Source organism: Echiichthys vipera, assembly GCF_963691815.1.
Source record: "Echiichthys vipera genome assembly, chromosome: 9".
Classification (NCBI taxonomy): Eukaryota; Metazoa; Chordata; class Actinopteri; order Perciformes; family Trachinidae; genus Echiichthys; species Echiichthys vipera.
Genome location: NC_139834.1, coordinates 19,494,633 through 19,508,089, shown reverse-complemented (window position 1 = coordinate 19,508,089; position 13,457 = coordinate 19,494,633).

Sequence of the window (13,457 nt, the reverse complement as noted above, 5' to 3'; positions counted from 1 at the left end):
TAAGGAGCCGGTGCACCCAAATTAGAAAAGAGCTGTTCTCACCTACCTCTCTAATGGTAGCTTACCTGGTGGAAAATCACCAATCGCTTTGCTGATTCATCACTTCATTTTGTTCAGTTTAAAGATTTGTAGTCATTGACTACCGTTTGTCAACTTTTTCCCCCAAGCTAATTGGTTGCATCATAGTTCAAAAATGCAGTTCAGTACGTGCAAGAGTGGGTGACCACATCACCTATCATACACACAACTTTCAGATCAGTTGTACATTCAGTGTGTTGCTATCCAAGGCCGTCACCTTCGGTTCAGTACAAAACAATCCCATACAACACTGAAGCCTGAAGTTACTGGATAGCCAGCCGGACTAGCTCGATCTACATGTTCATATGAAAATCTACAGACAGAAAATATGTTTGTAACCAAATGGTGTTCTGTGTTGTTGGTATTGTTAGCTAAGAGGACAACAGAAAGCACTCCCTGTCTGGCTGTCTTTGTGACAGCGGTACCAACAGTAATACTGTGCTGTCTGTTTCCACTTTAAGTTATGTTAGTGTTAGGAACGAAACACTTGACTAAGTTTAAGTTAAACAGCTCAAAAAACCCTCACTACCATTACTGAGCTTCCCTTGAGCAAGGTCCTTAACCCAAAACGCTGCAGGTGCTCAGTGGCCAGCAGATCAGACTGTAGTTGTACTGGGCAGCTTCCAGGTAACTGTGCAAATGTGCAGAAGAGAGGCTTCCTCTCAGTGAAACTTCCCTGACTAAATAAAAAAAAAACAACCAGAGACATGCCACACTTCCATCCACCACCAAGACCTCCACAACGTAAAGAGCACGACTTCCTGTATTGTCACATGCTAACCTACACATTACAGTGGATAACCTTCATAATTCATTCAGTTCATCTTTCTGTTTTTTATACCACTTCTCATTTCTGCACTGTTTGATATAATCAGAGTAGGGAAAGCTAGACAACACCTTCCACTTCAGGTCAACCTTCTGTTGTAGTCATTAATGCTTGTTAAATCTATTAGCTCCCCTGCTACCTCTTGCTGACTCATTCTCATTTTATCTAGACATGATACTTCTCAGGGGTCCTGGAGGGAGTTTAGCGCTCCTAAGTTGGAATTTGTGGAATTTAATATCAGAAAATGTTTCAGGGGATGCAATTTCATTTCTGGGGTTTGAGTGTACTGTGTTAGCAGACATGCAGGAACATCATACATTAGAAAGGGGAAAAATGTGGATCAGAGTGCTGAATTTCTGACAAGAGAAAGCAATAAATTTGGCATGTCAATCCCCTCCATCTGGTGGTAGTGCTAAACACCACATCATATTTCTGAACTTTTTATTCCCAGTATGTGTCTCTAATTGCTCACCAGGCGGTGTTTCTTGGCCACTGTGTGCAGTCTCTGAACACCAGCAACCGCACCAGCCCCTTTTTCAATAAGGTTTAAGTCAAATTTCCCCTTGGTTTTCAGTTTCAAAACACATTTGAACAGTTTATGGCCCTGTAAGCACAGAGAGACCTTGGTGCTATTTTTGTGGTATAACCTAGGCCTTAAGCTAAATCTTCGCAACACTCGTCCAAAAATTCCCCCAAAATCTGTTTTAAAACTGAACTAGTGTGAGACCGACACAGTCCTCTAACTCCAGAATTTCAGAGTTGGCAAGCAGGGAGAGTAACATTAGACTCTTGGGGGGGCTGAGAGGGGGTGGGGGGTGTTATGCTGTCGTGCCGGCGCCCTTGGCCTCCCCCGGCGGATCTGGGGGGTCAGGCGGCTGTCTGTGATCCCACACAGCGGCTCTTCCACATGGGATTTATTTTCTTACTGGATGGGCAGGCAGGCGACCCAAGAGGATTCTCATTTTAGACCAGCGTCTGTAGCTGTCAACGCCAGCCGACAGAGGCGAGCGGACACCCGACCCCGAGTATCCTCCCTCAACACTCCCCTTTGGACTCCCTCCCCTCCTCCTTCTATTCCCTGTTCACACACAAACACACAGCACACAGACAGCGCACACACACAGAAAATAATGATTTCACAGCCTCTCAGTTTGTCGAAGTGAAACTTTCACTCCCATTATGATGGGGCTGGAAATTATAAAATTAAAAATCCTACATGATTGTTTTTTCAGTTTTCACTTCAACAGTCCTTATCTTTGATAATAGCACTGTGGTGAACTCAAAGCTTCAACGAGCAATGAGCCAGGTCTATCTAGCAAAAAATGCACCGCGTCTCCCCTTCCTCCCCAGCGCCGTTAATAATTTGTGCAGTAAAAGATAGCGTGCCTCTCTGAGTTTGTGGGAGTTATTGGCACAGTATTCCCCACCATATTTGTGCGAGGCAGTGATAGGAACATAAATTATTTCTTATCTCTTCCGCAATCCATTTTTCAAAGGGCTCACTCAGTGTTTGAAGGGTAGCAGCACCAGCAGCCAGAGCCCAGATAGTAGGCTACATTAGCCTTCAAGAGATCCGACTTAGTGATTTCAAACAATGCAATAAGAACAGAACTCGTTGATATGGGCAGTGCCAAATATGACCATAATTTAATAACAAATTAGGCCCCTGGAATCCAACAAAAGATCAAAACAATGCATTACCACCACTACAAAGGCATACATTGTTGTGGGGTTATTTAGTTAAACCCATAGCAGTATAATTGAGGATCTAAGTGGGAAGGACTTGGATGTTAAACGGTGTTTGAGAGATTCAACGATACTTAGTGGTGGACTTTCGGAAGCCGTGTTCTGTCCACTGAACGGATCATTGATCACTTAAAGTATTAGCAATTACCAATCGGCACTGAATTTAAAGTCCCATAATTTAAAATGTGATATTTCCATCTATTTCTTTATTACACAAAAGTTAGGTCCGACCAAGTAATGTGATTTGAAAGAAGCATTTTATGAGTGACTTCAGACAGACAGACTGCGTTAACATGTAGTATAAAAATCCGATCATATTCGGGTTTAGGGCATACTCTGGTTTCTCAACGCGATGTTAACACCATACCCCAGGTAAAATCTGAGTTTTTATACCCGGGTTAACAGACCTAGAAAACTAACAGACTATCCAAAGTTCCCAGAGTGTTTAACCCGTCATGTATACGCAGGGAACTACGATAATCCGATTATTCCCTTAACCAGGGAAAGACCATATTCGGTTACTGCTGTGCATGTAAAAGCATTGTGAGAAAAATACTACGCTTGCTGAACATTCAAGTAAACATGTTCTAGTAGAAACCAAAAATACAAGTATGAACACATAAAAAGGGGAATAATATGTCCCCTTTAAAAACAGTCAACTGATGTTGCTGAAAGATTCAGCCCTCTGAATTGTGCTATGCTGAAAGCACAAGCAAAGTCCCTGTAAATCACATGAGCCACTTTTCCATAATGAGGCCCCTTTGGTGCTCAGCAGAGGTCAATAGTGTGTCTCTCTCTTGAAAACATGAAAAAGAAACACAAAAAAGTTTTGAGGGAGTGACTTGGCCTGGCCAGCCCTGTTAACAGTGGACATTTAAACCGCATTATTTTTTTGGAAACTCTTCAAAAGCAATGTCACTCTCAGTTATTTAGATATATTCTACAGCTCAGGATGATCCACAGAGACAAAAATGACAAATGATAAATATCAAACCCTCTTCTGCAAAGCATTAATGTCTGCTTGCAAAGAATAAACCCTAGCTCTCCCAGCTACTATTGATTTTTTCCCTGTGTGATGTGAAACCAGCAATCAGCACTGCGGTTCGAAATAGCCCTGAAACTGGAGCCGAGACGTCGATGAGTCGCCAACACATTTCAATTAGCGAGCCGCCCTGGCCGATCTCTCCCCCGGGGCACAAAGCACAGAGGGTCGGGTACGCCCAGCCCGAGTACACATATGGTCCTGTGTTGGCTCAAATGAATCTGATAAGACACTGAGGGAGAATTTATACATGCCCCAGCCAACTATTTGTCTATTTATACATCTTTTCCATTAAGTGCAAAACACAAAGTTATATGTACGTTTGCATGTCAAACCAACCTCAGCCTTTAAAGAGTACGGTTTGTTTGACACAGGTTGTTTCCAGAGACAGACAGAACAGTGGGACAAGATGTAACGGCTGCAATATGAGCCAGTAGCTGTTCACATCACATGATTTTGAGTTGTAAAATAATGGTCCGTCAAGTGTTTAAGTTTATTTATTTAAACAGCCCATTCAGAAAATGTATTTCACCTCTAGTGTGCCTATGGGGATACCATCTAATGCCTAGTGACTATTCAAGGCTTAATGCTGTGTAGATTTTCCTTGTCAACTACTTTTATACACTCAATTTTTGTTTCTCCTCGAGATTGTTTTTTTATGTAAGAGTATAATAACATCTCACATTTGCGGTACCAAAGCTAGCAACAACTACCGCACAGGCTCACTAACTAAAGGTGGCAATTCCCATTTTAGTGACAAGTCGCTCCTCCGAGTTTTGCTTTAGGTGATATCTCCATCGGTCACCGGATCAGTTCAGAACAACAGAATGAAAAACTTGGAAAATGCAGCAGAGCATTTTCAAAGTTTTTGTATGTTTATTCTTCAAGATCGCTGATTTGCTCACTTAGCTGTCAATCAAAAAAGGATTCCGCCTCAGACAGCTCATCCAAACATCATGCAGAAGCCGAGCGTCCAGGACAGCCCACTGTCCCATAGACCCCCAGAGACGCTGAGCATTTGATGGGCGGGACAAAGCCTGGCATTTATCCAATGACCGCCTAGTTTTTTTGCAGTGGAACAACCTGCTCTATGCTTCCCCATTGAAGTAAGTAGAAGCTGAGCGTCCGACTGTGTAAAGTGCTGTGGGTGAATGAGAAGGAAGTTGCGCCGTTTACCTGTGATAAGTAGCTGATTCTGAACAAAAGATGAAGGCTTTCTAGTGCATATTTAGTCAATGAAATGTACACACAGCCGTACATACTGAAACAAACTGAAATAGACTACTGAGCTGGGAGCTGAAATATGTGGTCAGATTCATAATCATGATTAAATCAAAATTTTAATTCAAGTTCTTGCACAGCTGCTTGTGTTACGACAATATTGGAGAACTTTGGCTTTGTAACGAAAAGTTTGAATGATACGGAGTCAAGTAACACAAGATAACAGGATGAAAAACGTTTTGTGTGTTTTTCTTGCTCTTGCTCTCATCCGAAGCCATGTTGTTTCATTCTCTGACAGCTCTCATCAACAACAGACTGTTGCTGGTGTTGCGTGTGCATGCATGCGTGTTTGGGTGTGTGTACGTGATGTACATTCTCCACTGCGAGGCCAGGGGGTTACGGTGGAGCCGCGGGGCCACAGCGACAACTCGCAGCCCCCCCTCTTTCAGCCCACCATACCCCTCTGGCCTTTTGCTCCTCGCCTGGCTGGCAGCCCTGCATCAGGCAGACACACCACAGGCTCCACCCCCACCCCACCAACACACACAAACACACACACACACACACTCACACTCACACCTCGCTCCTTCATCCCCCACCACCGCTCTGGGCCGATCGATACAGCTCTTCGCCTTTCATCTGACCAGAGCTTTGGAGGAGCCGCACTTCCTGAAGAAAACCCAATACAGCACTCCCTCTCAGGGTAGCTTATTCTGTGTGCGTGTGTGTGTGTGTGTGTGTGTGTGTGTGTGTGTGTGTGTGTGTGTGTGTGTGTGTGTGTGTGTGTGTGTGTGTGTGTGTGTGTGTGTGTATGTATGTGCGCGCACTGATGCTTGTCTCATGTTCATGTGTTTGTGAATGAGAATGTGTGGGTGTGAGAGACGGAGAAGGGAAGGTTTTGTGTTGGCACATGATGATAAATCAATTATTATTATTGGATGGCTATTTGTATGAAAAACATGAAAATATAAATGCAAGTTTGAAGTGATGTTATAGTGTACTGTATGAGTATCATTGTTTGATCAGTGCAATGTGAGAGTTGCTCTGCCGGGACGCCCTGAATCAGAGAAAATCCTCCTTGTTCATATTATAGGTAAATTCTTTGATGCCCTTTATGTTATGTTGAAATAAATTCTACCTTGGCTAATGTCTGTGAGAGGGAAGTTCAGTCTTAGTAGTCCTCATAAATAGAAGCAAGAAAGGCCATATTCATTCCTCTCTCCCCTTCTCTCTCTCTCTCTCTCTCTCGTTTACAGAAATGTCTGTTGTTTGTAGATAGGGAATCCTAACTTCCTGTGTGGGAGAGGGAGAGACTGGAGCTAAATCCATGCTAGTACATTATCGTTTAAAAATGTATATATTTTACTACGTTTATGCCTTGCTCCTTTGACATGGCTTCCTCCGATGATGGAAAAAGCTGCGAGTACTGGTAATATGTCGCTGTTTTTGCTTTGCAATAACTCTCATTCTGTGTTTACCGCCTTGTACTCACGTTTTACTTTCAGTAACAGTTCCACCTCATCGTCGGCCCAAGTTAATAAATCTCTGGTCTTTTCACCATTGTTGTTCTTCTACTACTGTTAAGTTGCATTATACAAACTGAAGCAAAAATGAAGATGAATAGATGCATTATCTCTCCTATTTGGTACAGATACAAATGCGGTAAGCAGAGGGTCTGGAAGAAAATAAATTAAACTGGAGTTCTTGAAAAGTTATGAAATCAGTCTGCTGGGCTGTCACAGACTGCCTGTTGTCACAGTAAGCTGTCAGTCAGGGGACCTCTCCACTGTGCTTGTGGCTGAAAGACGCAAACTGCAAAACCATTGCAGCGGTCAGAAAAGGCTGAAAATTCACTTCACATTAAGTAGGAAGGAGTTTTAACTTGACGTGGCCCTTCACAAACTGTTTTGGTGTCAATGACACTGCCATTTATTTTTCAGATCTTCGACCAAGGTCACAGGGGTGTTTGCTCAAAAAAGGTTGAAAACAACTGATATAAAACAACCAAATAATCACATTAATGACGCATTGTATATCGTGCCAGCAGCAGTGCAGAAATTACTTTTAATATGGGTGTGATGAAGAAATGTTTAGAAATCAATTTGAGGGACTATTTCTAACAGAAACGCGATCCACATGATGATAATCTTGATTACTCATGCTTTTTTAGCTGCAGCTTGTTCTCTGGGAAAACAGGAGAACACATCATTTGACCTGGCGCAGCAATCTTGCGATGCGTGACGGACGTTATTCAAGTCCATCACGGCAGACGAACCGCCCCAGCCCTAGTTAACACTATTACAAACAACGAAGCGAATTAAAAAAGGAGCTATACACTGTTCGTTTGCATCTGGTTTTATTTGTTAATGAACTACACATACACAATAAAGATAGATCATTTAGGCTCAATTTCCATTGACTAAGGGTGACTAAAATGCTGGCAATGAGGGTAACCATTTTGGATTATTGTGTGAAAGTTCCAAAGTTGGAACAATGGTAAATTTTTCCCATTCTGCTGTCATGACATAAATACAATAAACAAAGTGATAAAAGCCCCTGAGATCCTAGTCAACAATCTTGGGTCTAAGAACAGAATCACCCCTAAACGTAACTGGTTATCCAGTTCATTTGGCTGTCGTTCCATTTTGCTGGAAAAGGTAAGAGCCGTTTTTATAAAGGTAGGGATAGATGCACAGGCTTGCACACCACCCACCCATCAGAGAAGCTCCAGTCAGGATGTTGTCTGAACAGATGTTTAGTCTGCCCTGAGCAGCGTAATGCCTTGTGTTTTTATTGGCCCTCTGAATTCACCGGCTTTCCACAGACACACTATTGCCTTGGTCACTGCGCCTCTCCCCAACCAGACCTACACGCCAAGTCTTTGAGGTAGAACGTCAAAGGACGGAGGAGCAGGAAAGTGGACAGAGGTAGAAAGCAAAGTTGCTGCCAGATCCACAACACCGCGGACGGGGCCGTATAAACAAAACTGAGTGTGGCCACCAGGGATTGGTACATTGTCCCAGTGGAAAGGTCTGGCCCCAGATGACTCAGCCTTCGACAGGACACAGGAGGACTGGAGAGACACTGCTCTGTCCCATTTTCCAGACTATCCAAAATAGGCCTGTTAATCCCCAACTGATGGTAACCAAATGTTAAATGAAGGATGAGAGTGTTTGTCGGTTGAAATGTAATTTCCCAGCCAAAACGGAAAACTTCCAAACCTACGTTCTTGAGTGCAGCACATGACCAGAGGCCATTAATATTTAACAGGCATGTTCGTCCTGTCATTATTTGCCGTGGGCATAAATCAAGTGAGCATGGCATGATTAATATATGTCTGTAGGTATGTATCATACATGCCTGTTTGCAAAGACCGAGAAAATTTCTAAATTCTGCATTCCTCTGGATCAAATCAAGAAGATGAAATCATATTGTACTGAGATCATTTTGGTGCTCATAAAATCACAGCTTTTCATGCATTTTTCCAAGGACTGTCTGTTTGTTGCACATGATAAATGAGTGACGCCCCAGCACGGAGTTAAGTGCTGCCATGCTCCCTTGTCTAGGTCAGGTGCGAGTTACGGACACCCACTATTCCCTACGGTCACAGGGAAGGAGGACAGGGGTTGGGGAGGGAAGGAGGAGGGGAAGGAATCCAGGAATGCACGGCAAGGCAGCTGCCTTGGCAGGTAGATGAAGTGAGGATCACACGGGCCGGCGTTGAGGTGATTAATGCGCGGGGGAACGCATGGGAAGGAAAACAAGGCCATAAATCAGCCACTGGGCCTCCATGCTAATTGTAATTGAAATGAATTTGTCTGGACCATAGAGCAGGGAATTCCAATTGACCAATAGGGCCCAAGTGGTCGAGGGAAATGAAACGCGGAGTGTGGCGTGTCCATGCCAAGATCAATGCATAACCCAACCCTGATATTTGTGCCCCGTAAATAAAGGTGGTTTGGGGAGAAAACATGTAACAGGTGAGTTATTGTGTTGGCTCCTGTGGTAACTCAGCTCGATGAGACGATGAAGCCGTTACTCAGAGTATAGGGTTCTCTGACTTTTGGCCACAATTTAGATGTGAGCTGGAATTGTTTTAAAAAATAATGTGAAATACACAGAGGTAAGGCTACAGAGGGGAATCACTCCTGAGATTGCTTTAGCCCGGCCGTTTGTTTTTGCTTTTTCTTAATGCCTCAAAATAAAAAGTGTGCAACATTTCCCTGCGAGGGTAAGAAAACTTCATGCCTTGACTGCTATATAGCTTGCATGTAGTCCACTGTATTGTAAGTCCAGAGTGCTGCAAAAGCTCATACATAATATGTCGAGGAGTACGCCTGTTTTTTAAAAAAAAGAAAAAAACCCAATCCCCAGTCCACCCACAGCCTAGCAGGTAGCTCCCCATTCATTAACCCAACCGCTCACTAACTAATTGGGACATGCACAGACCTGTTTGTCTGTCTATTGTGTGTGTGTAGGTGTGTATTTAAAATGACTTTGAGGAAAGAGGACGACAGGTCTGGAGAAAAGACAAGAAACAAAAATGTTTTTTAGATTTGATAAATTATGTGCTGTTGAATCTTAATGAATGATTACTGTAGCGATGTTCATTTTTTTAAAAGCATTTTGGTCGAAACTGTCAAGAGTTTCTACACTTTCAAGTCACAACTGCAGAGTTTTATTCCAAAATGAGACAGTTAGAGACACCTGCTCCCACTGACTTCAGGCATGACAGTCAAGCACATTACGAGACATTTTTTCATAGTTTTTCATCAAATCATTTTTACACACCGAATAAGTTATCTTTCAATTGAGGTAACAATATACTGTATTTCTTTAATAGATTAGATTGCTGTTACGAATTTAAACTCTAAAGGTACAACATTGCTCAAAGCTAAAAGCAAAAGTAGTCTTTGATAAGAGGGATCCATGTTGTGTTGAGCACCCAGCAGAGTATTCACTGCTCTTTTCGCTCTGGGATTTGGTCTCCACGTTGTGATCCAAAAGCGTTCCCCCATGAGACTGCAGATAGCATCCCAACCTCGCTGCAGGAAAATAACATCCTCTTCCATTCATACACAGAGGAATACTGAGTTTCATATCGTACCCTCATCAGGACACGCTAAAATGACACCCTAACTGCGCAGGCTACTCATTCACACAATTTCCGGAACTGAATATGCAAACACCCTCAGTAAAACACTGTGAGCAGGAACTAGTGGGTTAAGAGTTACACATGGGGCGATTCTCCGCTTCATGTTTGAAGTTGCTTTAGAAGATTTCACATGTTCTGCAACAAAACTACACAACAAACATTCACCCCCACAATTTATAGCTCTTTGAACTATGTGGGTTCAACGAACAATAGGAACAAAGCATTGTTTTTCAATTGTATGTGACAGTGTGGGCTGCTCAGCGCAGAGGCCATCGCCCTAACTACTGGGGCTGTGTTTGCTAAACGAGCCAGAGCAACACCGCGGAGCCCACAAGGCTCCACGCTCTCTGATACGACCAGGGGCTTTTCTCTGCCTGCACACTCCCTCCACCACCTTTCCGCCTTCCCCCCATCCTTCCCCTCCGTCAGGAATCTATATTTCATAAGCGAGCTGTGGAGCTCCAGTGCCCAATTATCAGCAGATAAGGCGCAGGAAGCCCTGGAGCGCCGGCACGGCTATTTAGACAGGGAGGGAGGAGGGGGGGAGGAGCTGGAGAACGAAAGGCAGGCAGGCAGGCAGGCAGGCAGGCAGGGACCCAACCCCCCAGGGGCACTTCGCCCTCACCACGCTATTTTTTTTCTTTTTTTCTTTTCTCTCCCTCACTGACAGCCCCCCCCCCCCCCCCCCCCCCTTACCTTAGCGGCAGGGTTCAATTAGTGCCGGCGGCAACTAGCACCCGCAGCCCCACTCAGCCCGGGAGCTGGAGCCTCTATCAGCACACCAACAACACGCAAGGAGTCCAACTAGTACACTAACATCAAGGCAAGTTCTACGCTGGCCTCACACATTCACACACACTATCTGAGAGGCTTTTAGTATCCTAGCCATGAGCACAACAGGGTCATCCATATAAAGTTTAAAGTGAAAACTGAGGTAAACTTTTTTCTGGTTTTGTCTTGAAGCTACAACATGGAGGTGAGAATGAATCTACTGCTAGCTTTAAAACCACAATCTGTCTGCAGAGATACATCGTTGATATTTATCGTTGCAGTTTATAATCATGTCAGACTAATTTCTCAAGAAATACTTTGAATCATACTTTGACCAACTGTAAAATCATGCAAATTACGCCAAGTATTTCCTGGTATATCACTGTTTCTCAGATACGTTGTTGCTGTCTCCACAGACTGGCACATTTAAGTCAGGACTTTTCACACTCTTCCGTGGCCCCAGACCTCTATTAGCAAGGGGGTAAAACTCAACGTGCCTCTCACATTTTCAGACCCCAACAAAAAAAACACACTCCAACCACCAATGCTGAGCAAGGTCGGCCAGGGGTCAGGCACAGCTCACGGATACGAGACGGATATCGATTTGCTGGGACAGGCCGCAAGCACACATACACGCACATACACACACAGAGTGTCTTCCCCCTCCTCTTTTTTTCTCTTTCTCTCTCTCTCTCTCTAAAGTCACAGGGCAGGCATCAGCCAATAGATCAGCCAGGGGCAGGAAACGGCCTGGGTCAGAGGGGACAGTGTGTGTGTGTGTGTGTGTGTGTGAGTATATGTGTGTGTGATGATAAGACTAACAGCCTGCTGAAAGCCGCTCTCACCCAGAGCTATGCAGGACCTTCAGGCTGCGCCAATTCACCTCGAAGCGGCAGAGAAAAAGAAAATAGCTCTGACAAAACAGTGATGGAGTATTCATCTTGCTGCCACTGATAGACATGCATCTACATGCACAAACACACTCTCAACACACTCTGACCCGTGTTTATGATCTTCTGTAATTGTTGTCCTGTTTCAGAGTGCCACCCAAGTCGTCATTGTTTGTCATTCTTTCTATCATTTGGAAGTTGATATTACAGAGCACTTGTCACCGCAGGAGGTTATGTGTGTGTGTGTGTTGTTGTTGTTGTTGTTGTTGTTGTTGTTGTTGCCTTTGTTGCCTAGTGGCCTGTGTTAGGGGATTCGCCAATGGCAGAGAGACTGGGGTAAGGCCGAGGCAAGGCTTCTGCAGCCCCGGGTAGACTGGAGGCTCAGCTGGAGTCATGCACATACAGCGTCAGTGGTGCATGGGTTGTCGCGTGCGCGCACGTGCCATGTACGATTGCTGTGCATGAGTGATTAAGTGTATGCCTGAGTGAATGTGCATGTGTGCTTAAATGTGCATGTGTGTGTGTCTGTACTATGTATGTGAGAGAAAGTCAGGGGCCAGTGAAGCGGAGGAGGGCAGGCAATGCTCCCAGGCATAGAAAGCAGGCCAACTCCATCTCCCACTATGGAGAGCTTCAAAGAGATGGGGTAGTAAAATGAAAGTATGCCTGGTTATATCAGTTAAGTTGTGTAAGATGAGCTGCTATGTTGTATTAAAACTAGCAACTGCAACACACACTTTTTCAGTATTTAGTTTTTCATAAGAATGGAAGGTGTACCCGTTTTTGATTATGCAGGATGTGCAAAAAGAGAAAATATTTTTTTCTTGGTCATGGATATTTTATTCATCCCCCTCTGCAGAGTCTTTCAGATGCTTGAACCTCAAATTACTGATAAATCAAGTACTGTAGTTTTAACAGAGAGAAATGAGGAAACAACTCAAAGACAAAATATTCAGAGATACAGACAGAGAGAAGACAGTCAGGGGGAAGTGAACTTCCCCCGCTGACGCTCTTGTTCCACGGTGAGAATCCCCCGGCCGGTAGCCTCAGACATCTGGTTCCAGTTAGCTCTCAGAGCTCTGACGCGTTTCCTGTGCTGCTACTTCACGCAGCCACGGCCACGATGCAGCCCTCCCAACGCCACGACAGCCAAACTCTCTGGAGATAATGAACTATAACTCACACACACCACCAAATACACAATCAACCACACGTCTACTGTGTGTTGAAACAGGCCAGAAGACTGTATTCTGATATTTATTCATACCATACTGTAGTTCAATGTTGCTAAAATGGTTTTCAGAAGCCTGTTTGTTACTGGTCTCAAATAACAAGTCATGGGGTATTGATATCATAACTATCTGTGACATTTCCAAATAAATGTCTGTTTTGATGCTATCACATTTATATAGCAGATAAGTGACTGATACTTTTCTAAGCAGAGGAAACATTTTCCACATAGCCTATAAATGGACAGGCAAGGAGGAAGTGATGTGTTTTATCACAGTAAATTTAACAGGAAAACAAGGACAGAGAAACCCACTGTTCACAGGAAGGATAGTAGGCAAGTGAAAACCAAACATAGATTCAACAGAAGTAGACTGACTTCGAAAAAATCACAGATGGGATGTAATCAAGAAGTGTTTTTACTCTATTCGGTCTGTGCATTTTGCTGTCAGTTATAATGCTGCATTCACATGCTCATTGGTTCTTTTGACTTTGTTGTGT